The sequence below is a fragment of the Rhineura floridana genome, chromosome 9 (assembly GCF_030035675.1).
Source record: "Rhineura floridana isolate rRhiFlo1 chromosome 9, rRhiFlo1.hap2, whole genome shotgun sequence".
Classification (NCBI taxonomy): domain Eukaryota; kingdom Metazoa; phylum Chordata; class Lepidosauria; order Squamata; family Rhineuridae; genus Rhineura; species Rhineura floridana.
In genome coordinates, this window is record NC_084488.1 from 79,277,462 (window position 1) to 79,305,068 (window position 27,607).

Consider the following 27,607-nt stretch of genomic DNA (forward strand, 5'->3'; position numbering starts at 1 on the left):
ACACTTCTGCTTGCACAAAGCAGCCCCACTGGATTCTTCTGATTGCTCTGTCCCATTGTAGCATCTTATTACTTATCGCACACCTTTCCAGAGAGTCCCTCAAGTCTTTTACATAGTTTTTTGGGGAGGGGTGGAACAAGTGGCTTTAGTGGGGGAGAGAAGACAGATCAGTCCTATAGTTCAAATTCATTTTATATTGTTAATTGTTCTCTCTCTCTCTCTCTCTCTCTGAATTATTATCTCAGGAAATGTGCTTAGAAAAGTCAATTCAGCACCTGAAGGTCCAGAAGTGATTTCGAACTGACTTCAAATCTATGTGGGAATGCAAGAAGACAGAAATTCATTTGAACACTTAGCTATTGGCTCACCCACAAATGAAGATCATCTAGGTAATTTGTTTAGCATTATTTTGACGGAAATAGGAGGTCATATTGAACAGAGCCATTAGCTGTAGGAAAAAGCTGTTATCTGTGTTCAAGTCATGTACAACACCATTCAACAAGTCCATACAAAATGGAAAATTGAGCTTTTTAAATGAATCACAAAGCTAATAGAGAGACGGTGCTTTCTGCTGGGCTTAACCCCCTGGGGAGGGAAAGGAACAACTTTAGAGCCCCATCCCTTTTACACAATAATGTTCTAAGAAAATCATTCTTTTGATGCCTTGATTTGAAACTCATGCTTCTCATTATCACAAGCTGCAGGGCACCTGAAGATCTGTCACTGAAAAAAGATCTGCTGAAACCGGAAGAACCGTGTGAATCCACCACATGGCTGTGTATGCAGGCCAAAAGTAAATGAGTGAGAGAAGCACATGATTGATATTATGTGTCTGTTCATGATTGTGGGGCCACATGGCTTAAAAACAGAGCTGCACTGTGCTCATCTTCAGGACGCCGGGAATCTTAAAAGATTGTCCAATGTTATAGGATTTTATCTTTCCATTTTAATTTTTTTAACTTACTCATTTATACTCAAAATAAGATGAGAGAACTTTGCACAGCTCTCTTGCATTCAGGTCTTTACCACATCACTGGGGGTGTAAAGAATCTTAGGGAACCTTGTCTAGCATTCAAGTTCCCTGGATCACAAGTTCAATATCTTGCATATCCCTGGAAGAGTTACCAGAGGATTGTTTTTATTGGCATCCATCGTGTTTAGTCTGACAGTCATGATACTGGCTTGAGTTGGAAGTAGATGGTTATAGGTGTGTATGGAGGAAAGTAAGAATAAGATTAAGATGACAGGGCTGGTGGTTACTTCAGCTCCCAAAATTAACCTGTCTATTCCAAATATGTCTATTGACCAGGTAACTTGCATGAGATGCAACTGTATTTGTTTCTTATAAATAGTGGATAACGGATTATAAGCCAACAATGAGGTACTGTAGCTTAAAGTTGAAATGACATTTAAGATTGTGTTAACAAAAGCATTGTTATATACCATGTCTCTGATCCAGCTGAAGGTTATTGTGGCATAGTAAGCTATACACATGATAGTAAACTTTTGGGTATAGTCTGCAGTGCCACAAATGAAGATTTCCCCCTTTCCTTGGTGGCAATAACATTCTGCTTTAATCTTTAGGCATAACACTAAAGAGATATGGAGGACTTACAAATACATGCTATTTACAGTACTCAGCTGAGATAACAGATATATTTGGTAAAGGGCTGCTGATGAATCAGTGGTCTACCTTGGTTTAAGCCAGCTCCCATGATTATCCTATATATGAAAACACTGTGTTTATAAGTCTTCGAAGAACAGAAGAGCCTTTCAGAACAGCTATGTAGCATAAATCATAATGCTCACAACTTTCCTTTGCCAAATTTGTTTTGGGTACTGCATTGTCATCCCTTTCTGATTGTAAGTCAATCAATTAATTTAGCCCAGCATGCCTGCCAACTGGGGCCACTGAAACAAGAAGCATGTTGCTTAGCTAATGAGGGTTTTATTTTATGAGATTCTGCAGCTTGCTTCGTTCTTCACCAGCTCTAATTGCCTTTGATTTTTCTTTAATGCTAATCACTGGCATAATTACTATACTCCCCCCCTAATTTACACTCCTTTGATCTCATGTAAGATCAGTCTGAAATCCCAAGAGGACTTTACTGGTTCATTTAAAAATGTCTGAAATTAAGAGTAGCTTTAAACCAATATAATAATCAAATCACAATACAATATTCCTTTGTGTTTCTTGTGTTATATTATTCCAAAAGATATCTTTAAGATTTGTAAGACCACTTATAATGCTCTTTAAAGTGGTACAGAGAACCAGGTTTGCTTTCTTCTGAATTTTAGGTTTATCTCCTTATTTCTGACTTGTTTAAGTGTCAACATACATGTGTTTCTGTCATTATACAGTGCAAATCAGGGTGCACTGAATTCACCCTTAGGGAAAGGATAGTTCATCAAGATTTGATAGAGAAAGGGAAAATATGATTTCATTAAATCAAAACCAAGAAAACAGAGTAGGGGCTTGGGGTACTCATGATCTTGAGCTTAAACAATCGGCTTTTGCAGCAGTGCCTGTCCCTTTCTATATTGCAGGACTGATGGTGATCCACTGGAAAACATAAGAATGCAAAGGATGAGATGGGGGCTTTGATCAGGATGAAGCAGGAGCTTTAATGGTGGCACAGACAACATGAATGTCAACCCAGTGAACACAGAAACAGTGTGGCTGTGGCTGAATCAATCTAGTCCAAAACTCCAGTGATGTTTTCCATTTTATTTACAAATACAAAAGCAAGCACAATGGAAGCAAGCAGACGCATATAAAGAGGGAGCAAAACCACGGTTACTGCATCTGATTTCCCAAAGAAAGCCTCTGTACATTACTTTCAGCCAAACTATATCTTTCCATCTCTCTCCCTGTTTTCACTAGATATAGGGTGTCACCTTACAGCACTGGAAAAGTGACACCACCTCTACCACTCACTTTGGAGGCTGGGAGAGAACTTTCTGTCGTTTGTTTACTGCTATGGATACACTAGGTTGTGAGTTTCAACATACATTTAATGCTTAGAATTTCAGCTTTTAATTTTGTTATTTCAGGAGTTGGAAAATCCTATCTAGGGAGGTGGTGGGCCACCTAGGGAGGTGTTGTGCTCTCCAATGCTGGAGGCATTCAAGAAGCTGCTGGACAGGCACCAGTTGGGTATGCTTTAATTTGGAGTCCTGCATTGAGCAGGGGGTTGGACTTGATGGCCTTATTGGACCCTTCCAACTCTACAATTCTATGATTCTATGAAAAGGAGCACCTGATGAAATTCCTCCCTTAAAATACAGGAGAGGTTGTCCAACCCTGTTCTAGTCTGTCACTTTATAGCAGGGATGGGGAACTGGTGATGTTCCTCCAGATGTTGTTGGACTACAATCCCATCACCCCTGACCATGGGCCACATTGGCTGGGACCCATGGAAACTGGAGTCCAACAACACCTGGAGGGTTGCAGTTTCTCTACCCCTGCTTTATAGTTTAAAAGGATTTACCATACCAAATAAGCTGGCAGTTGTCCAGTTTGGATATGGCTGAATGATTGGAATATACTAATTGTTTTGAAGGAAGTGAAAGTTTTCACATTTATTCTTGCCTGATGCTGCTAAAAGTAGAGAGTCTTTGTCAGAAGAAAGACGGCGTTCCAGAGTGACCATTGCAGTTCATGTTTTCATCCTAAGGACACTTACTCCGAAGTCCAAGTAAATAGTCTCAGTTGGTAGGCTTAAACACAGCTTTTGAAAAGGGATTAATCAAACAGTGAGCTGATCAATAGATGGATCAATGACAATGCCTTTATTCTGTCTGCATCTTATTCCCTCAAACCTTCCCTTGTATTACACCAAACCAATGTGAGCATGCTATGGATTCTAATGCACTCCCCCAACCTGGTGCTCTTGAGATGTTTTGGACTACCACGCCTATCAGCCCCAGCCAGCATGGCTAATTTATTTATTTATTTATTACATTTATACCCTGCCTTTCTTTTCATGAAACCCAAGGTGGCTTACATATGGTTCCCAGGCGGTCTCCCATTCAGGCACTGACCAGACCTGGCCCTGCTTAGCTTCAACAGGGAGCTGGTCTTATGTGCCTTCAGACCACATCCTGGGACCTAATAGTCAAAGATGCTGGGAACCTTAATCCAATATATTTGGAGGGCACCAGGCTGTGGAAGGCTAGAGTAGTCATTAACTGAAAGGCTTTGATCATAGGTCTTATTGTTAAACAAATCAGTTAACATTGGTTAATGTATCCCCATATTAATTTTAACTCCAAGGCTTTGCCGATTGTTCTTAAGACCAATATACATCAATCTGTGGGCAACAGCACTTCAGAACATTGAGTCCCAGCCTAAGTCTTCAGATGAGTTCCCTTCTGTTTTCTGTTATTGAGCAAATGTTGATTTTTGGCCAGCAGTGTTATAGAAGAAATCTACACTGAGAGAGAGCAGTGTCTTGGCTAATCTGGCATTTTTTCTGGGCTACCAACCAACACATCAGATGTTCCAAAGATAAGGTAGAATAATTATCCAGCAGTCTGGTATGCTAGCAGGTTAAATGAGGCAAACAATCCCTTGTTGCTTCTGAAACCACAGAGATTAAAAGTGAATAAAGAGCAAAAGCACTGAGACCAGTCTCTTGAGAAGAATATGCAGCAATAGGGAGGAAACGATTACTAACTCTTAGAAATAAGGATTAAGCAGTATATAAATGTCTTAAATAAGTAAAACCGTGGAACAAAGAACAGAAGCGAGAACTCGCAAGCAACCCTGTTTCTTTGTTCGGAGGCTCTGTTCCTATTTTGTTTTTGGCAAAATGGCTGGTGGTGATTATGAAAAGCAGTTCATTGTGATATGTGATTAGACCAACCTCTTCTTTTGTTAATGAAAAGTATCGGCTAAAGAGAACTGCCCATGCTTGCCTCAAGTTATTCTAGGTTTCCCCCCTTTTTTCCTCGCTGGAATGCTTCTAGAGAGGTGTTTATTGTGAGGTTGGTGCTCCTCATGCATGCATGTCTTTTTTTTTTTTGTATCCACATGACATCATTAACATGAAAATGTGAGCCTGTATCCCCCCCTCCCCATAATATGTGGTCATTTTGAAAAGGTAAACTAAAGATGGCAGTTGTGCTAAAATCAAATTGTACCCATTTGTATACAACTACATTTCTTCAATTGAATGATTACATTTTCAGTGTAAATGTAGTATAATGCTCATACTTTGGTGAAGCTCTGACTCTTCCTCACCATATTCAAGTTTTGTTCTCAAATGCATGTTTTCTTTCATATATTGGTAAGAGACATGGACTTGGGAGATCAGGAGACAAATCCCATCTCATATATGACCACACACAGCAGTACAGAACTGCTAACCATCTCTCAGCTGCTGTCTTCTGTTCAGAAATTGTGAGTTTATAATACCATCTTCCATACATGGCAATCATGAGATTCTGTTCAAGATTAAAGAAGAACTCTATAGCGCATCTTTATACCTGAAGGTTAAAGAAGTTGGCTCTGTTTAGCCTGGAAAAGGGATGATTAAGTTTTAATATGATTTGTTGTTGTTGTTACATGTCTTCGTCGATGATGACTTACGGCGACCCTATGAATCAGCGAACTCCAATAGCATCTGTTATAAACCATTCTGGTTAATATGATACACAGCTTTAAATATTTGAAGGGCTGTCACATAGATGATGGAGCAAGTTTATTTTCTGTGGGACCAGAAGGTATGACCTGAACCTCTGGTTTGAAATGGCAAGAAAAAGGATTTAGACTAAATATTAGGAAACAGTTCCTGAAAAAATGATCTATTTGGCAGTGAAACAAACTGCTTTGGAAAGTGGTGGACCTTCTTTCTTCAGAGATCTGTAAGTAGAGATTGGATGGCCACCTAACAATGATGCTGTAGTAGTGAGTTTGGAGGTTGGATTAGATGGTCTTCAAGAAACCTTCCAGCTTTAAATACCATTTAAATTATTAACAGTAATAACATTATATTAAATCTGCATTCTGAAGTTTGCAAAAGGAAGTACTTGATTATCAAGACTGAAGTATGAATTTCATCTCTAACTGCATTTCAAGTCAAAATGGAAAATACTTCTCTGTAAACTCACATGAACTGTTTATAGAAGGTTTATAAAAGCCAGGGTGACCATGACAATCGGGACTGGTAAGAATTGTTGGCTGCAACATCTAGAGGGCACCACACTGGCTACCCCTGTAGTAAGAATAAAAGAAGAGCCCATCTGTATCAGACCAAAGGTTCATCGTCCAGCATCCTACTATCCATAGTGCCTAATCAGATGCCTTTGGAAAGGAAGGAAACAGTGTTTCTCTGCTGTTGTTCTCTGGCAACTGGTATTATACTGCCTCTGCACATGAAACTTTCTGCACATGAAACTTTCATACAGCTATGATAACTAATAGTTATTATTAATAAACTTTTGCTCCATGAATTTGTCCAACCCCTTCCAAAGCCATCTAATCTGATGGCCATCACCACATCGTGTGGCAATGAATTCTACAAATTAATGAAGTGTTGCATGAAGAAGCACTTTCCTGGATCTACTGGCTGGATCTAGAGTTGGATGATCCCAAATTCTAGTGTTTTGAGAGAGGAAGAGAAATTTCCCTGTGTCTGCTTTCTCTATCCCATGCATCATTTTATAGACCTATATCATGTTCCCCCTCTTCCCGCTACACTAAAAAGCCCCAAATGCTTTTCATCATCATCAGGAAGAGGCATGTGAACTGCTTCCCTAGAATTTTCAAATATATCTTAGCTGACTTTGAAACACTTCATTAACTTCAAAAGAGACAACTTTCGTGAAGTGGTTAATTTTTAAGTTGCGACAGGACTCTTAGGCTGCAGTCCTATGCACACTTACAGAGAGCAAGTCGCACTGAATTCCATGTGGCTTTCTTCTGAATAGACGTCTGTTAGCTGCTTTTGCTACAGCAGGCTAATAACCTCCCAGAGAGCTTTGGCTATGGGGCGGTATATATAAATAAATAACAGCTATCTATTTGGCAATAGCCAAAACAATGAAATCTTTCAGATTTGCAAATATGTTGGTATACATTTTGTGCAGGACAAATGTGAGTGAGTTAGAATTGATTGCATTTAGAAATTACTTCTCTAAATTCTTCTTTTCCGACAATCATGTCTTATTGCACATATGTGGCTAAAAGCACAGAGTGTAAAAAAGGGCAGCTGAGCTGTTTCTTTTCTTTTCCCCAAAGGAGCAGGATGGCTTTTCTTTTGGCATCAGAAGACAGTTTTCAAAAACCAAGAAAGATATAGAAATGGTGAGAAGTAATAACCAGATTTACAGTGTTTTTGAAAGAAGCTAAAAGTAAACAATTCAAGCCTTTTAATGTAGATATCTTCTCAAATGGCAGAAAGAAGTAGCCCTGTCATTATTTCACATTGTTCTTGGCTGCAGCTCATGCTTAGCAAGGAGACAGCTTAACAGTGAGGCTAGGTTCAGACAACATGGTAACCCCAAACTTGGCTTAGCTCAGTGCGGCACAGGAATAAAAAAGACCGGGAAGAAACAAAGTGGCTCTGAGCTCTTCTCTGGGAGAAGACATGTTTGGACAGTTCTGGTAAGCCATAGTTTGTCTTAGTGTGTTGTGCGAACCAGCTCACTGCAGAAATACAAAAATAACATATTATGACAGCATAAATTCAGGATAAAGTAATTAAGCAGTTTCATCTTCCTTCATTGCCAGTGAAAACAAGAGCCACAAAATTGCTTTCTCTGACCTACACTCTTTCACAGAGAATATAACACACATTTGCAAATGCTATTCCAGAGGAGAGCAATTATGGTTAGCTAATCACATTGGCTGAGGCGCCTCAAGATCCCCATTCCTTAGTCATTCTGGTCCAACACTTCCTCCCTTTCATTCTCCCCTATTTTGTCCTGCCACTTCTTTTCCACCATGTAAAAAAACAACTCCACTCACCTTCCCCAGCTGGTTACAATAATAACAATTTTTTTTTCTAAAACGAGATACCATAATAGTAAAAATAACCATCTAACAATTTGCTTGATAAAATGGTGAAGGTGAATGTCTTTCACAGGGAGGCCTAAAAACCAGCTTGGCAATGCCAAGTTATTTGCTGACAGCAGCAACTTTAGCTGTCTTTTGGACTCACATATAGCAATAACAATACTGCCGTTATTAAGGATAAGATCTTTTGAATTAAACTTTTACCTCATTGTCAAGAAAGAATGTGCCAGTTGCAATCTATAAAGCTTTCCTTTGACAAGCCTAAGACAAAGTAATGAAATGGTTGGATGTGTGAGGCTGATAAAGTAATCCATTAAATAAATCAGGGTTATTGCTTACCGATTCTTGTTTAAAAGCTAAAACTATGAAAAAATAACTTAAAAGCTCTTAGGTGTTGTGCTTCTCTCACTAGGTATACTGCATACAGCTTTAGCTGTAGTACAGTTGCCTCCCTGCCAGCCATTAAGTTCTATGGTAGGGATGGGAAATCTGTAGCTTTTCAGACGTTGTTGGACTGCAACAACTCCCATCATACTTGAGCATCGGTTATGCTGGCTGGGGCTAATAGGAAATGACGCTCCTCTCGCCACACAGCTGATGGGTGGGGCATAATAGCAGATGGGGGCGAAACTGCCGCCTCCATCCTTAAGAGGGGAAAAGTCGCGTGTTGCGCCTATGACGCAAGCGCAACTAGGCTGAAGGGTGGGGCGAAGCTGGTGGGCCTATTTAAGCCCAGCCGCCCCTCCCACCTTCTGTGAGGGACAGACGGAGTAGCTGAAGAAGATTTCGGCGGCCAGTTTCTTCACTGCGTGTTCAGCGCCATTTTAAAGGCGCTTGTCGGCAGCAGAGTTGGCTGCATTTCCAGGCCGTTCAGGCCTCGATTGTGGGCTGTTTCAGGCCTTAGGATTTCCCCTAATGGGGAAATTTAAAGAGGCGAACGCTAGCGGCTCGCTGGGCCGGTGTCTGTAGCAAGCCTAGTTAAGGGGGCTTGCTCAGCCTGATGCTGCGGGATACTACGCCAGCTGGTGGGGGGAAGAGGCTTTTCTGTGCCTCCAGCAGCACTGCCTCATGGTCGCTGCAGCGGCCAGTTTAAGGAAGATCACATATTCCCGCACAATTTTACCTGATATTGCTAATTACCTTATTATATAATTGCGCTATAAATAATTTTACCTGGTGACTTAACACATTCAGGCAGGGGTTTTGTTATTGATACCATTAATAATAATAATAATAATAATAATAATAATAATAATAGGTATATTATTATTGTATAATATAATTATAAACCAAGTATTTCAATAGCAATGCCACCCAAAAAGGGAAAAGGGGGAGCAAAAGGTAAGGGGAGGGCTTGTCAGCCTCCATGAAAGCGTCCTCCCCGGCACCTAGCTCTCCAGATGAGGAGGAGGCCCCCCCTTGGGTGGCTATTTTGGTTCGCCTTGAGGCTTTAGAGCGGGGGAGAAGGGTTTCCCCAGATCTGGGGCCCTCATCATCTGTCCCCACTAGTGGGGCTGCACCCACTCCCGGGATTCCCACAGAGGTGGTGGTGGGGGCGACTCCCAGGGAACCCGAAGACACCCTGGGACCTCCACTGGAGTTGTTGCCAGGCAGAAACATACCATGGCTAAGTCTCGGGGCATGGCAGTCACAGGGCACCAGGGTATTAACAACGATGTGCTTGCATTGATCCTAGCACGACTTGATGTGCTGGAGACTTGCCCTGAATCAAGCCAGATAGCGAGCAAGAGGCCGTCAACTACTGTAACATCAGCTGCGGACGTGGTATCTACACCTGAAGTTGGAATCACATCACCTGCTTCGGGGGAAAGCCAGGCTGTATGCGCTATAGGGCCGATGGTGGGTGCAGGTGAGTCTGCCTGGCCTGCTCAGGCTGTGGGGGGGTCAGGTTGGGGGTGGCCACCTTGGGGGCCATCGGTCACCACTCCAGGAGCAGCATTCGCTGCTCCGCCTAGATCACAAGCTAGTGATACGTCCCAGCCACTGCTCCAGGCTGCATGAAGCCAAATCTGGCAGCATGCAGGCTCTGGACAGGTGAGGACATCAGCCATGTCAGCCGAAGGGCTCACACCCACAGCCATACTTGCTGGGGAACTGCAACAGCCTACAGCAATGGCAAGTCAGGGTGCTCTGTCTGACCCTTTGGGGTCAGTGGCGGCTAATGCCATCCCTTTTGGGGAAACATCAGTCACTTTAGGTTTTCACCTGCTCCCGTCTACAAAGGACAAGATTTGGCGAGGGGAGTACGTGGATGTATTTTCCTTGTTATATAGGGAACACCCCAAGAGGGACAAGGACAAAGATGCTGAGGGTGAGGTTGAGAGACCTAGGCGCCGGAGGGTTGACCGTACCTGGGCCAATTGGCTGCCTGCTTTCCTGATATATGCTGGAGTGCTGATGGAAAGGCAGCCCCAAAGGGGGCTGTCTCTCTTGAAGTACTTGGATATAATCTATAGAGCTTATGTTGAGTTCTCAGGGCTGGCCTGCCTGTCTTATGATGAGGCTTTTCGTATGCGGGTGGCATGTCATGGGTCTCTGCCGTGGGACAGAAAGGAACCTGAATTATGGCTGCTGTTCATGACTGCAGCCAGGGCCATGACAGGAGACAGGTGTGACAGTGGGCATCTTCTCAGCAGGCAGTCGGCTGCTACCCTTCCCCGTGTTACTGGCAAGGGGTTCAACCACGGCTGTTGTGCTGGGACTTTAATGCCCGTGGTGGTCTGCGCAAGCAACCCATGTCGTTACCGACACAACTGTGCCTTTTGTGGAGCTGCACACCCTTCCACTGCCTGTCCCAGAAACAGATTCTATAGGGGAGGTGGCAAGGACCAACAGGGGGGCAGAAAACAGCCCCCACCGGGAGTTACTCAAGGAAAAGGGCCCCTCCCCAATTAAGTTGCAAGTTTTGCGGGCTTTACTTGCTGGTTACCCGGCAGTTGGGGATGCCCGCTTTTTATTACAAGGGTTTTTGTCAGGCTTCAGTATTCCTTATGACGGTCCAAGGGTCGCCTTCATGTCCCCAATTTAAAATCTATCATGGGCATGGAGGCACTTGTGCAAATGAAAATAGATAAAGAAGTGCAGACAGGGTGGGTACTTGGCCCATTTCAATCACCCCCCCTTCCTAATCTTAGGATATCCCCTTTAGGTATTGTGCCCAAAAAGGCAGCTGGGGAATTTAGATTAATACACCACCTGTCATACCCACGTGGACAGTCAGTTAATGATTTCATTCCTGACAGTCTATGCACTGTCCACTACACCTCTTTTGATGCTGCCATGCGCATGGTGCGCGCTTGTGGCCAAGGTGCCTCCATGGGCAAATGCGACATCAAATCCGCCTTCTGCCTTCTACCCGTCCACCCTGAAGATTTTGAACTGCTGGGTTTTGCTTTTGCAGAAAAATTTTACATGGATTGAGCATTGCCTATGAGATGCTCAATCTCTTGTGCAGTTTTCGAACATTTTAGTACCTTCTTGGAATGGGCTATTAAAAGACGGACTGGGCTGGATTTGGTGGTGCATTACTTGGACGGTTTTTTATTTGCGGGTAGTGTTGGCACAGGGGTATGCCAACACTTAATGACACAGTTCCACGACTTGACAGAAGAACTTGGGGTTCCTTTAGCTATGGAAAAGACTGAGGGTCCAGCTGCCCCATGAGAAGCTTCTTATTCTACATAGGAAGATCAAAGAAGTCACAGGTGCCAATAAAGTTTTTCTCTTCACCCTTCAAGAGTTGGCAGGGCACCTAAATTTTGCATGCTGGGTCATAGCACCTGGCAGAGCATTCCTACGGTGAGTCTATGATGCCATGGCAGGGCTCTCATGACCCCGCCATAGGTTTTGGGTTACAGCTGCATTATGCGCTGATCTTGCCGTGTGGTCCTCCTTCTTACAGGATTTCAATGGGATATACTTTTGGAGGCAGGACAAACTTTTAGCGATGGAATTACAGGTGCAGTCTGATGCGTCTGGGAGTTGTGGTTTTGGGGTAGTCTTCGGGTCTTCCTGGTGTAAGGGACAGTGGCCTCAGACATGGGTGCATGAAGGTTTAGACAAGGATCTGACCTTTCTGGAGTTTTTCCCAATACTTGTGGCAGTCTGTCTGTGGGCCAGTGAGTTTAGGAACTCCACGGTCCACTTCTGGTGTGATAACATGGCCACAATCCAGGTTATAAATTCCCTTACATCCAGGAACGCAAGGTTTATGGGTCTCATCCGTTCCTTTGTTCTCCAAGGCCTGAACTTTAATGTTCTGTTTCAGGCACGGCATGTTCCTGGCATTAATAACGATGTTGCTGATGCTCTGTCATGGAATCAAATGGATCATTTCTGTCAGTTGGCACCGTGGGCCAGGGCTCAGCCGGAAGCCATACCCCCTGCAATTTGGGAGATTGGAGAACAGAGTCGGAAAGGTCCATTGCCCCCAGCACGCTCACCAGTTACCGGAGAGCAGGTAGGGCGATGCAAGAATTCTGGGCCACCAAGGGCTATGCTCTGGAGTGGCCTATTCCGGTAAGTCACCTCATGGAATTCCTGGTGGATGGCAGGAGACGGGGCATGTCAGTCCGTGCTCTTCAAGGTAAGCTGGCTGGGCTTTCCTTTTTAGCAAAGGCAGGTAGCTTTTTGGATCATGCGGGGGACTTTAGGGTCTGCCTCATGTTGACAGGGTGGGTCAGAGAACAACCCATCACACCTGATTCCGGTCACCCTATCTCGTTCGACATGTTACTGGGCATGGTTGCGCAATGGGAAGCAATTTGCTCATCCAGCTACGAAACCAAGCTATTCCACGCAGTGGCCCTTATGCTGTTTTTTGGAGCTTTTAGGATTGGGGAGGTAGTGGCCTACTCTAAGCGAAATCTATCTGGGCGTGCCCTCCAGCTTTCAGACATCTCCATAGAAGGAGGTTGTGCCTGTATAATCCTGAGGAGGTCTAAAACAGACCAGAGGTGTAAAGGAAGATGCGTGCATTTGGCCCCGTCTTCGGTGCCTAACCTCTGCCCTGTACGGGCTTTACAAGTATTCTTAAGAGACAGGTGGTCTGGGGATGGGTATTTATTTACCCACGCAAACCAGGACCCCCTCTCAATTTACCAGTTTTGGGCTTTAACAAAAAGGGCTTTACAGGGTATTGGGCACGACCCGGCACAGTTTGGAACTCATTCATTTAGAATTGGAGCTGCTTCTACAGCAGCAGGTTTTGGTTTTCCCCAAGCACAGGTACAGGCTGTTGGGCGTTGGTCTTCTGATGCTTATAAGGGCTATATTTGCCCCTTTTAGAGGGCTGGGGAATGCGGAAGCTTAACAATTTGCATTTATTTTGACAGGTTGCTGGTCAGGGATGGAGTAGACATGCATCCTAATTTGCAGCCACAGCATGGTCTTCTGGGCAGTCCGGAGGGCAGCGAACTTGAGCGTCGGCTCGCAGTTGGGCCTGAGTAGATGGTAGCTGTACAGTGGCTTGGCCAGCGAGGAATGCATTGGGAGGGGCTCCTACCAGCTCTATTCCAGCAATGTGTGGTGCGGACAACTCTGCAGGTGATGGTCATCCACCTTGGTGGGAATGACCTTGGCTTGATGCAGGGCAAGGCCCTCATCATTCAGGCATGTGCTGACATGCAGCTTATAAGGCAACAGTGGCCTGGCGTACATCTGATGTGGTCAGACATGCTCCCACGCAGGGACTGGCATGGGGTATGGGATCCATGGGCTATAGATTGAGCACGGAAGATGGTCAACTGACGGATTCAGTTGGCCCTTCTTTGATATGGGGGTTAACCATCCTGCATCCCCACATTCAGCACTGGAAAGGTGAGCTTTACAGGGCCGATGGCGTTCATCTGTCTGACACAGGTAACGACTTATTTCTTGGAGACCTGCAGAGGTGTCTGCGAGATGTGCTTCTCGGCAGTGGGGTAAAAGGGGACTAAATAGAGATTTGTCCCCTTTTTGTGGTGGGAAGGTGCGGGAAGAGAAATAGGTAAGGACAGCTCGGTGGTCCCCTTAGGCACCTTTGGAGGTGATTGGCGGTTCCAGAGACCTGTCTGGCAAAGCTTTGCGGCTTGAGGACAGGATATGGGCTGCTTCTGGGGCCAACTTATCTCATCTACCCAAGGGTTATTCAACCCTGGGTGGGGATGACGTGGGAAGGCCCCCCTACTCACCTACAAGGTGTGGCCGGGGTAAGGGGTAAGCAGATGGGCTTGCCCTTGCCCCGGCAGGGGCTGGTCGCCCAAGAGCTGTATGGCAAGCTACTTGCTTATAGATAGTCCCACACCTAGATTTTCCCTCTGCAGGTCACTTTAAAATTGGGTTTGTCTGCTGTAATTTAATAAAGTGGCCCTTGTTCAACCCAAGCTGATGTGTCAGTGTCTTATTTCGCCCCTCAATGGCAATTATAGTCTAACAATGTTTGGAAGGTTCACAGGTTCGTTATTCACATCATAACCATTTGGGAAAAATCTTTTGAAGATGGAAATCCTTCTGTACATTAATGCTAGGCTCTTGATGCAATCCTATAAACCAGTGTGATAAACTGTAATTACAGTTTAGATCCTTGGGTTCATTATGTTTTTTTTAATAATCCCATTGTCATGCATCTCAAAGAGCAGGATAAAGTCTATCATGAGAATGCTATAGAAATGAGTTCATATATTCTTTTGAATTAACATTATGACAGAGAAGAGAGTAACAGAATTAAAGCTCATGTTATTTCAAACATTCTGACTTAATTTTCAGAATTCTAAGAAAACTTCATCCCTACACAAATTTAAAGGAAGCTCTTTCTCTAAGCAAATAAGCTGCAGGCTTCACATGTTATTTTTGTATAATTTGGACATCCTTGGAGATGTTAGTTTTATGCTTAGCATACATACTTTTCTTATTAGGACAATGAAACAAAATTATGCAAGAGCACATCAATGGACAGTCTATGTTCTTGTGATATCTGTATCAAAATGTTTTTCACTTTTTTGTGCCAAAGAGCACTGACATTCTATTCTGAATATTATTATGTAATTTACTTCAAAAACAAGGATCATTATTTTTGCACCCACCCTTTTTAAAGCTTGCCTTTCAGGGTGTGAAGCCAGCAAAGGCAGTTTACATAAAAGCAGAAAAGTATAGAACTCAATTTCAATAGCATAGTACATAACTTAGCATGACCAAGAACTTGTGATCAGTCTCATTACAGATCTTTACTTGTTCCATTTTGGAGTGATAGTTCACTAGTATTTTATTCATCACTATTTATTCAGCAAAGGAAGTCAGTTTTGAATAGCAGTTTCTCAAGTTCACTTCTACTCCATCCAAAGTAAGAAGAGCATAAGCTTAAAGACTACAGAACCCAACGTGTAATGCATCTTTGAAATATATTTCAGGAATAAAATAACGCATTACAGTGTAAGTAAAAATGCATGAATGAGAAAATCTATAGCATAAATTAAAAAATGGAAGAAAATTACACACACACCCTTTTATGGGACTACATATCTCCTGCAAAAATTGGTAAGTGGTTTTTGATTGCTTTTGGGGAGGAAGAAATTTCTAAGAAATTTGCAGGGGATGGTCGGGATTGCCTTACTTGGTGGCTGAGGTTTTTTGGGGGAATCTATTTTATACTTTAAAGCAGGGGTAGTTAACCTGTGACTCTCCTGATATTTTGGACTACAACTGTCATCCCTGACCATCGGCTGTGCTGGCTAGGACTGATTGGAGTTGGAGTCTAATAACAGCTGTAGTCACCCTTATTTTTTTTAAGCCTTGTTTCTCTTCCACAGCCTCCTGATTTCTGACCTGAGTTCTTCTTCCTGTGCTAGATTCCCACGGAAATGAAACTAGCATAATTTTCATGGTGGTCTGGTACAGGAACTCAGGAGACTGTAGTGGAGAACCTTGGTGGCCATAACAATTTTGGGAGGGCAATTTCTTTTTTGCCCTTTTCATCCATGGGTGTCTGAAAAGAGCTGGGCTGGAAATACTGGCCCATTTCTAAAATTAAGCAACTATTTAGAAAGCAATGAACAAAGATAGAAGCTAAGTCATACTCAGACTCAGAGTAGACCCACTGAAATTAATAAACCTAAGTTAGTTCTGCTCATGCCTTTGAGAAATCTCAGCCAGTTGATCTGCTGAGAAGTAATTATATTGCTTGCTCTGCTTTAATATTCTGGTAGACCAACAAGGATGTTATATAGCAGTCAACATCAGTTTTAGGTCTGAGTAATCCAGATAACAGCCTAGGGCATCTGGCTTGAGAAGTGTCAGACTCAGGATGTATCTATCATACACTGTCTACTCAACTGTCTATTCAACAACTGAAACAAATTATGCAAATATGGCATGAAAAATACATACAGGCTTTACAGTACCATGCAAATTCATTGTCTTGTATTGTCTTACATCTGTCTATGATTTATTAATTGTGGATGCAAATGATTCATCAAAGATGTGAAAAGGGTTATGAATGCAATAAAACTAAGGCATTCAAAAATTTTAAAAATAGAGGGGTTGCCAAGGACACTCCATATTTGCGGTGCTATTTAGTTTATGGCTGCCCCTGATATCAATAAAAGGTTGTAAGCAATGGAACTGTCCTTGTAGCTGTGTCTGTTTCAGAGTATGAAATGGTTACAATTTTGCATATTTTTGCTAGTGAGGCAAAACCCGAAATGTGAGTGATATTTAAAGTAAAGTAAAAACACCAAGCATTTTTTAAGAATTAATGTGATTCAACATTAGCCATTTGTTCTGTATTTTATTATTTTATAATCTTATGATGTTTTAATACTTTTATTATATAGCACCATTATATTTTTCTTATATATGTTGGTGGTTTATAAATATTCTTATCAATTAAATTAAAATAAAGACACAAATGCAAGGGTCTTCAAACCCACAAAATTAGTTCCATAAGCCCAAGGAGACTTTAGATTTGTCTTTCTTAAGCAGCTTTCCCTTTTCAGGTTTGTTTTTCTTAAATAGCCGGTGTGGTATAGTGTTTAGAGAGTTTCATTTGGACCTTGGAGACCAGGGTTCAAATCCCCACTCACTGGGTGACCTTGGGCCAGTGACTGTATCTCAGTCTAAACCTACTTCACAGGGTTGTTGTGAGGATAAAAAGGGGAGGGGGAGCATCATTTAAACCACCTTGAGCTCCTTGGAGGAAAGGTGGACTATACATGTAATAGTAATAATATTAATACAGCTTGTAGCAAGCCTCAATGTACTTTGAAATTGTACATGGGCAGAGAAGGTTTGAAAGATTTTTGGGATATGATACAAAACTGTTCAACAGAAAAATACAACAGTTTCACTGGGTAATCACAAACCCCATGCATAAACCTTCATAGTTCTTTGCATTACAGCATATCACACACAAGTCTGAGTTCATATAAGCTTGGCTGTTTCAGAACTCTTCCTGTATAAAGAGGCAAAGGTGTAGCTGGGGAACAGGTGCTGTAGTCAATGGTAAATTAAAAGGACATGCACAGGCTTCATAAGCAGCTTTGGCAGAAATGCCATATGGCTCTTCCACTGCCTGTTCCAAGCCCTGAGAACAGACACAGACAAAATTTTACAGGGGAAGTGAAGCCTCATAATAGTTTGGGCAAAGATCAGCTTTACCTATTCATTCTTATAAATATGAATTCTTTTGCCAAGACTTTGCTGACCACCCAGAGGATGGGTATGACTGAAATAATTTTTCAGACAAATCTCTGTGGCTTTCTTTCCCTCCCCCCTCCCCCCAGGAGAGTTTATGTATGATTAGACTTCTCAATGTATGATGTACAAGGAGCGTGCACTATTACTTAATGAATAAATATACAGACTGAATTGCGACTGGACTTGAGAATCAAGAAGCAAGATACAAGTGGTGGTTGAACTAGGGCCTCAGTAATAGTGGGGAAATGAGGAGAACAGGAAACAAAGTTAACTTCAATCTTGGGTGAGCCACCCACTGCCCATTCCAAGGGGTATGACAAGGCATAGCCCCAAAGCCTGGGCCCCACCTTATGGTGAGCAAGGAGGCTTTCCTGTCCCATCCCCTCCTGGGCCCCCATGACTCTAGGCAGGTGTGGCAGGTGAGCCTCAACAATGCTCCATATCCAGGCTAAGGGCCTCACAACCCAGAGCAGCTGGCCTCTGGGAATGCCCTTCACCTTCAAAGGTGCCTAAGGGTGCTCACCTGTTCCCTTATCTAATATTAACCTTTCCTGAACTTTCCTGCCAATGATGTGACCACATCAACCGTGCATCAACCCCTAAATCCCTGTGTTGCAGAATCCAGAACAGAATAGGTGAAAAAAAAACACACCTTTTCCAGCTTGGTCAATTTGAGGGCAGGCAAAAAAATCCTACTCAGCCCCAAAGAGACTGGAACTCCTATACTGGAACAGAGAATGGGCTGGGTGGGTGTGAAAGATGGACAAAGAGGCCTTTATGGACATGTCCAAGGCCTATAAAGCCTGTGTGCACACCAGGCCAGCTGCAGCAATGTTCTCAGACACAGTGTTGTGTAGCTGGTGGGAGTGGATTTGCTTTAATATTCTCTATGCCACACCTGATTTGGAGTACCAAACTACAGTATTTTTGAGGTTTCAACAAGAGTGACTTTCTTCAGGAAGCTCAATGTATATTTCTGTTTTGATTTCAAAACTTTGCCAGACTGCAATTTCAAGGGATAGATCATTAATTTGCAGATGTATAACCCAAGGACATATCTGTGGTTTAGATATATAAGCTTTTCATGCGACCAGCTAGAAGTAACTCACTAGGAAAATAGTCTTCCCCACATACTTTAAAACAATATTTATGGCCTCTCTCATGTTTCTGTTACTGAAAACATACAGCTTGTAGTGTATGTTGTCTTCGTGGCACACATGGGGAATAGATTTTGAAGTGCACAGTTCCTATCTTCAACCACATTGACAAGGACAATGTATAGACAGGCAGTAAGCCATCTGAGAATGGATAAACTGCCCCTGCAAATTGATTAGTTATGTTTTATTATATATTTTGTTGTTGGCCACCTTGGGCATTTTATATAGAAAGGTGGGGCATGGATTTAACAGACAGACATAACTAAACTTTATGTGTGTGAAAGTGATGTAAATACAGTTGTAGACGGAATTAATGTTCATCCATGTCATCAGTTACGATTTTTCTTTCTTTTTCCATCGAACATTGAAACATTACCATGCCCTGTGGAGACATGGAATCCTATCAGAGCTTCATACTTCTTCCTTCCTAGGGCTTCTGCAAGACCACATACATTATTTCCCCCCCTGCTCAAAACGTTATCCAAAGACATAAGATAACTACATCAGCATCCATTTTTAAAACTGTTTTCTACTATGTCCCTTGCGATATTATTCTGTGATCTGCTTCTTCATAATCGGCACAAGATTCTCTCATCAGAGAAGAGTGCATTATTGCTACCTTTCATGCAATCATCCTCAGAAGTTACCACCAGAACATGTATAATGTGATCTACGGCAATGGTCCTAAGCAGTTGAATTATATCCCCTTTGTTTGTAGATTTCCTCAGAAAATCCTGTCAGTTCTTTGGAAGGGCAAAACCTGGAAGGACCTGTTTTATGTTTCCAGCTTCTTTGATTTTTTGCATGTTGCTTAATACTCAGGGTGATTTATCTATCCCAAATAAAGCCAATTCATTGAGGAGACTTTTCCATGATGTCTTTGTACTGCTACTCCAGTCAAATTCACAGCAGTGCTTAAATTATTGGAGGGGAGACAGAAGAGGCCCAAGGCCCTTCCCTATTGCACTGCCTACTCATTTCTACTATTTATAGGAGGCAATGGGGGGACTCGGGGGGGAGACTTGTGGATTTCATTAAGGCCCCCTACCTCTTCCCCTATAACTCAAGCACTGTTTTGGAGTCCCTTATCCCTCTGTAAAAGTTATTTGGGTTCTTTTAACGCCAGGAGATCTGATCCTGACTCTCTCACATCATGTGTGGTTTGGCCTTCTCTGTCATGCCTCAGAGAGGATTCACCAGCCAGTTGGAGTTTTGGCATTATCTCCTCCATTTTTAGGGGCTTTTGTAATAATAGCAGCAAGCGTAATGAAAATTAGATGCTAATAAAAATATTTTAAAATTAATTATGAATAAAAATATATTAATGTTCACCATTAAATTTCCTACAGAAACAATGCCACACACTTCCTCATGTGACTGGAGTGAGGAGCCTCTTACAGCCCAAGAGTTCGATTCCCTTCTGGATCACCTTTGGGGGGGCTACATCCAGGTGATAGGTGGGAACAGAGGCAAAAATGGGCAGAGCAAATGAACACAAATTTGACCTTTGTACCGTAGGCTAGTTTCTACACACTCTACTCTTTGTCCTCTATTATTTATTTATTCATTCAATTAAGATCCTGCCCTTCCTCCCGAAGGAGCCCAGGGTGCTTAACACATCAACAATAAAATAATTTCTAAAAAATAATTCTCAGAACAGTTAAAAGCAATTCTCTCAACCAGTGATCTCCAGGTTGCCAGGAACAGTATTTTTCAGCCATCAAATGGCCAGGTAAACTGGAATGTTTCTAAATCCCTCCCAAAATTTAATAATGAAGGAGATAGATGCACTTCAACAGGGAAGGCTTTCCACAACCCCGCTTCGCACCCGGGACTTACCGGTTGCGGGGCGTGTTTGCGGCCCGGGTGAAGCCTGAGCCTCCATGCCTGGAGAGGGCAAGCGCGCCGGCTGGGGTGACGCAGTAACGGTGCGTTTCTAGAGGGGGCGGGGCATATGAGCTTATTTAGGCTCGCGCCATCCGCCCCCTCTCCCTCTTCATAATTGTGGCATGGGAAGGTGAAGGCAGGGACATGGACAGTGGAAAACTGCTCAGTTCTACAAAGGCAACATTGAGATGGAGGATGCTGACAGGATGTGCCACCAGCTCAACTGATTGCAATGTGAAGAGAGGAAGAATGACGGCGTGGGACAGACGGAGCTACTGAACAGCGAGGGACAGAGAGCGGCAGCCATTTTCTGGCCGCATGGTCGATGCTTGGGCCTGATCAGCCCATTTAAGGTTGCAGCCATGAGGGCAACGACTGTTAATGCTTCTGTGTGGCTGCAGATGGCCTGGTGGTGAGGCCTGGCCAAGTTAAGCAAGATTACACAAACATCCTCCCCCCCATACAGGGAGGAAGGAGTGGATTACAACCACATACATTTAGCCAGTTAAAGGGAGAGAGAGAGAGAGAGAGAGAGAGAGACGCATCCCTGTGGGTTGCTGATTTCTCCCCCCCCATAAAAGGGGAAGGGGGTGAAGGTAATATAAGAGTACCACTTAGATATATTGAACATTCATATTAAATAATTAATGATAAATAGATATGAACCCAATGCCTCCTAAGGAGAGTTGGGCCAAAAGGGGCATGTGCCTAGCCAGTAGGCCTCATTCTGGGCTGATAATGGTAAAAGAAAGAAACACATTTATAAATAAAGTAAAATACAATAAACATATCAAGCTAACAAACATGCTATATATGTATTTGGCAACCCCTTGCTCCCTAGGCCTTTGGGCATTTAAAACCACACACAAACCCTTAGCCCAGGGCAGATTGTGGGAGAAAAGGTGGTTTAGTATAGTGGTTGGGGTGTTGGACTGCGACCCAGGAGACCAGGGTTCGAGTCTCCCCAACTGCTGTGAGGCGCATTGGGTGACCTTGGGCCAGTTACTGCAGGCTCAGAGCAAATTATGGGAGGAGGCTGTGTTATAACAAGATTCTTTACACTTTCCACTTTTTACAACAAGCCAGTAAGACAGCTGCACAGGCTTTTCGAGCCTGCCAACACAGGCCCTATTTCCCCCTTGGACTGCCAAGGCTGGGTGTGAGTTCAGCCTAGGTAGGGGGCGCCACACAGTGAGGGATGTGGGTGAGGCCCTGGCAGCCTCTATTGGCAATTGTGCAGGGCTCTTTGATTAGGCTTACAGTTTTTTCCTAGACCCGGGCCTATATTAGGTTGCAGGTACTTTATTCTATTAATTTATTACATGGTGGCTGTTGGGGGATACGGAGCTCTTGGCTAAGCTTCCGACTTCTTGCTAGGCCCAAGAATATATTAGGTTGAGGTAATAAATTCTATTATCATTACATTATATGGTGGCCTTGGTGGGGCCGGGTGAGCCTTCTGGGACTTTGTGCCTGTCCTGTTTAGATACTAGTGGTGTGCACAGATGACAAGGTTTTGCTAGAAAATGTCTAAATCTCCATAACTTAGTTGACAGTGATCCTTTTTCAAGTGTCAGTGCCACGCTAATTGTTACCTCTGAGACAGAAGTTGCATTTATTTGAATTTAGTCTCGTATCAAAAACAAAGCATATGGCATTTGTTGTATTAAAGAAGGACATGCAAACTTCTGCATGGAATTGAAGGTCTAGCAGATTATAATGTGGCTTGATGGGAGGATAAGAATAACAAGGAAAGCCAGACTGCTTATAAGGCTCTTATGCTAATTCCAGGATCTTAGACTTTACTAAAGCAGGGGCTGCCTTGACAGAATTTTAGATTCCTGTTGACATAGAGGCTGCCTTTTAAGTTCCAGGCAGACTCTTTACCCTTTCCTGATGATTTTGTAACAACAACAACAACGACAAAAAACAACCTTCTTTATTAGGATTTCTGATATCATTTACCTGCAGTCATATATAGCATGCAACTTTTATATTGGCACTTCTATTTTGATATCAGTTACTTGAAATCAATGTAGCATGCACATTTTGCATTTGAACATTTATTATTATGGTTGTTTGGAAACCCACTAGGAGAAAGATACAGTGGGTCCAAATATTGGTGACAGCAGCATATCCTCAGTCTCTGTGCTTTAGGGGAACTGGATTAGCTGCCAAGGAATAGTAGTTGGTAAAGTGTACTTACTCATAAATGATTTACTTCCTTTCTTTGCAGAAGGATATGCACAGCAGTGAGATATTAGGCCAGAGGCCTTCAAGGGGGTAAGAGGAAGCCCCCAGCTTAAGCTGCTCAGGGACATGTGTCCCTCCCCAGTTAGACTTGAGGTACTACGAACTTCGCTTACTGGCTACCCGGTTTAAAGGGAGGTTTGTCTGTGTTATGGTGTTTTTCTTTTGGTTTCCTGATCCCAGATTCCAACTACCGGCTGGCCTTCAGGGCATACAGTCTTAAATCTGTCGTAGTTATGGCCCTAGGATGCAGAGGGCATATTACACCTGATTCACCACCATTCCTGTTTAAGGGGTCAGGCAGTGATGGGTTTATACTGGGTAGTCTGGGATAGTGCGCTGCACTTCATTCAACATGGTGCACGCCTATGATAGAGATGCCTTATGCATTTTTATGTGGCAGAGCATTATCTATGGACTGCTGTATTTCTCACATGGAGTGCTTCAGCTCCTTCTGGGAGGGGCAGTCATGGCCTCCAACTCCCAGCTGGCCTTCATGGCCTACAATCTTCAGTCTGTTTTAGTTATGGTGGTAATTGCCAGGGACAGAGTGTAAAGATGTACAGTTGGGCAGAGTTCTTGGCCCCTTCCTGGCCACCCAGTCGGGTAGGGCCTTAAAAGGCAGTGGGCAAATTACGCCTGATTCACAACCAGTCTTATTTAAGGGGTCAGGCAGTAACGGGTTCATACCTGATAGTCTAGGAACGGTGCTCTATGCTTCATTTAACATGGTGTGCACAGTTGTCAGAGCATTGCCTATGGACTGCTATATTTCTCGCATGGAGTGCTTCAGATCCTTCTGGTAGGGGGCAGTCAGGAGACAAGTGGACTCAGAAACAGTGGGGCGCTATCTGTATGATGGGCTGTTCATTGGTAGGGCAGATTTTGGGGTGCATGTTAGCACCTGAGGTCACAGCTTATAGTATGGATATGTAACTGGGGGGTTCCCTTGAAAACTGGGAATATGGAGGATCCTGTCCCATTGTTCACCTTTCTGGGTATCAAGATTGGCTCTTTGCCAGTGCTCTGTCACGGAACCAGATGGAGAGATTTCACCACCTGGCACCGTGGGCCAAGGCTTGGCCGGACATGGTCCCGCCAGATCTGTGGGAGATTGGCAACTTGAGTTGGAGAGAGCGATAAGCCTGTCCATTGCGCCCAGTACTATGGCCAGCTACCAGAGAGCAGGTAGGGAGCTATTGGCTTTCAGGGTAGAAAAGGGTTACGTACAGCAGTGGCCCATCCCAGTGGAAGACCTCATAGAGTTTTGCGTGGAAGGCAGGAGGAAGGGCCTTGCCGTTAAGACTATTCGAGGTAAGCTCTCTGGCCTATCCTTTCTGGCCAAGTCCCGAGGTTTGCGGGACTTTTCTGATGACTTCTGACTTCGTAAGATGTTGGAAGGCTGGGCAAGGGAACACCCCGCCACTTCTGATCCTCGCTCCCCTATTCACCCAGAACTTTTGCTAGGGCTCTTGTCCCAATTTGAACGTATATGTTCATCATCTTTTGAGGCCCTGCTTTTTCATGCGGCCGCACTTACACTGTTCTTCGGAGCTTTTAGGATCAGTGAGGTGCTGGCGGGGTCCAGGACTGACCTATCCTCCCGTCCCCCTTCTGCTGTCTGACTTTAGTTGGAGGGAGGAACAGGCTACCCTCCAGCTGCGCTGGTCAAAGACTGATCAGCGCAAGAGGGGACGTATGGTGGTTCTTTCCCCCTCACGGAGGCACGAAATTTGCCATGTAACAGCATTGGCTAAGTTCTTAACAGTCCGTGGACAACAGCCAGGATACTTATTTGTTCATAAGGATGGCCTCCCCCTTTCTAGATTTCAGTTTTGGGCGGTTACTAGGTTAGCCCTTGGGCATATGGGACACGATCTCAACAAGTTTGGGACACATTCTTTTCGTATTGGCGCAGCGTCTACAGTTGCCTGCTTGGGTTTTTCCCAAGGCCAGTTACAGTCCCTGGGCAGATGGCGTTCTACAGCCTATAGGTCCTATATTCGCCCTTTTCGAGGTGTTCCAAAAACCAGTTTGTGACTTGTTTCTGTCACTGTTATGAGTTTCCATTGTTTGTTTTGACAGGCCACTGGAAGGGAGATGAAAGAGTGCACATCCTCCTTTGAGGCCATGGTATGGTCTTTTGGGCAGGCCGCAAGGCGGCGAAGTCGCGTGTGGGCAAGCAGCTTGGGCTTAGCCGGTGGGCTACTGTGCAATGGCTGGGCCGCCGTGGGATGCGCTGGGATGGGCTCCTTCCAGCGCTCTTCCAGACGTCAGTAGTTTGGAATGCGCCACAGTTTTTGGTCATTCACCTGGGAGGGAATGACCTTGGCATGTTGAAGGGCAGAGCCCTTATTGAACAGGTGACTGCTGACTTCCGGGCCATTATGCAGCGTTGGCCGGGGGTACACTTGATTTGGTCCGATATTTTACCCTGTAGACACTAGAACTGTATGGGTGACCCTCGGGGGATAAATAGGACCCGCAAAAAAGTAAATAGGCAGCTCCGTCTTGCTCTATTGGACTCTGGTGGTTTTGTCATTCACCATCCAGAGATAAGACGCAGTAAGGTTGAGCTATATCGGTCAGATGGCGTTCATATGACCGATGTAGGTAATGAGATCCTTTTAGAAGACCTGCAGAGGGGCTTGAAGGACATCTTGTCTGAATGTGGGGTAAAGGGTGACTAAACAGAGGTTTGTCCCCTTTCTGTGGCGAGGAAGTGCAGGAAAGGTTGAAGGTGAAGGGTAGCTAGGTGACACCTTTAGGCACCTTTGGAGGTGATAGGCAGTTCTGGAGGCCTGCAGCTCCGGGTTTTACGGCCTGAGGGCAGGATACAGGTCGCCTTTGGGGCCAACAGGTCTCATCCACCCGGAGTTTCACGGCACCGGAGGGTGGTGACGCAGGTTGGCCTCCCTGTGCACAATTGGAGTGTGGTCAGGGCAAGGGGTTGACAGATTGCACCCCTTTGCCCGACAGGGGTTTGGGTCGCCCGAATAGCTGCAAGCAGGCTTTGCCTGACTCACCAGTTGAATCCCGCACTTATGTTCCCCTTTGCAGGTTCATTGTCATAATATGAATTTGGTTTAATAAAGTGGCCCGTTATTTAACCCATCATATTGTGTCTGCATCTTATTTCACCCCTGGGTCGCAAACAGGGAACTGCCACTGAAAAGACCCTGTCACTGGTCGAGGCTAGCTAGATATCCTCCAGCATCACAGCTCAAGGACTCATTTCAGCCAGACAGAAACACTCAAGGATTGGTATGGGGTGTTGCCTGGGGAATGGGAGTGTTGCCGGTGGTGAGTCCTGATGGCCATATAGAGGGGCCTTTCCCCACCCTTGTTATAAGATATGGAAAGGTTTTTAAAGCAAAAAGAACAAAGAAAGGCCACCACTTTAAAGTGGCCATGTACTGGATCAGTGGATTTTTCCAGATGGAGACACAACTGAAGTCAACTGTAAGGAAGTCAATCCTGCAAAGGTAGATCTTATCATAACTTGCATGTTTTTCCCCACCTAAACAGCACCCATTTTTTATTTTTATGCATAGTAGTAGCCGTTATAATCAGTGGTTAACAGTTGATTTTGGTGCATGTATCATTCTCAAGCATGTTACTAGCCAGAAAACTGTAATATTCTATTCAAATGGCAATAAAGTGTTGCTCTTGTCTAAGTACATAGATAGTAGAGGGCATCAAATTAAATAAATACACATTAATCTGTAAGAATGCTCTGCAACCAAGCTGTGGCCTTTAGAAAAAAAAGTCACAGCATTCATAGGCTACTTCCCAGAAATTGCTCAAACTGATCTCCTGTTCCACTGATGAGATTTTTTCTTTGACAGGACATTGCCTTGGCAACGTGGTACTGTACTAACAACAGTAGCCTTCAAAATTGACATCGCTCCCTGCTGTATATTATTGCTTATGCAAGAAATTGAAGCGGCTGCTGAATCTGCTTTGCCTGTTCTGTTTATTTACACTATCTGTGGCTGGGGACCTTGCTCCTTTTATAAGGGTAGCCATTCACTGCTGGAATCACCTGGCTTTGAAATATAGGTATAGTAGACTGAACTGTGTGTGGGAATCATACTTGTGAATTCAACTTAATTACACATACATCTCAAATAGTAGATTTCATCTGGAAATCTAACATGTGAAATGTCTACCCTGTTATGGAGATGTACACTGATTAACCTGTATTATCTCTTTATATATTCAGATTTATTCTATTATTTTTTATAAAGATGAACCCACAGGGTATTTGCTAGTAGATGCAAGAATAGCTTATGTTGGTAGTTTCTTTCATGACAGTGTCAGACTGTATTTAGTATGGTGTGTTCAGTAGTTTGACATTTTTTAATTCTCTCACTAATGCTTCAGTACTTGCACTGAATCCTAGCTCTTGAACTAGTTATTTTCTATAAAAATACAGTGGAATCTCATTTATCCAAATAATGATGGCTAAAAAATTGAATAAAAATATTTGTACAGAAGTAATATTCACATAGTGTTACATTCACAGGTGTTTATAGTTAATTCAGAAAAAAAAGTTAAGATTTGAATAATGTGTTTTTCCTCTTCAGTAGAGCTTACCCAG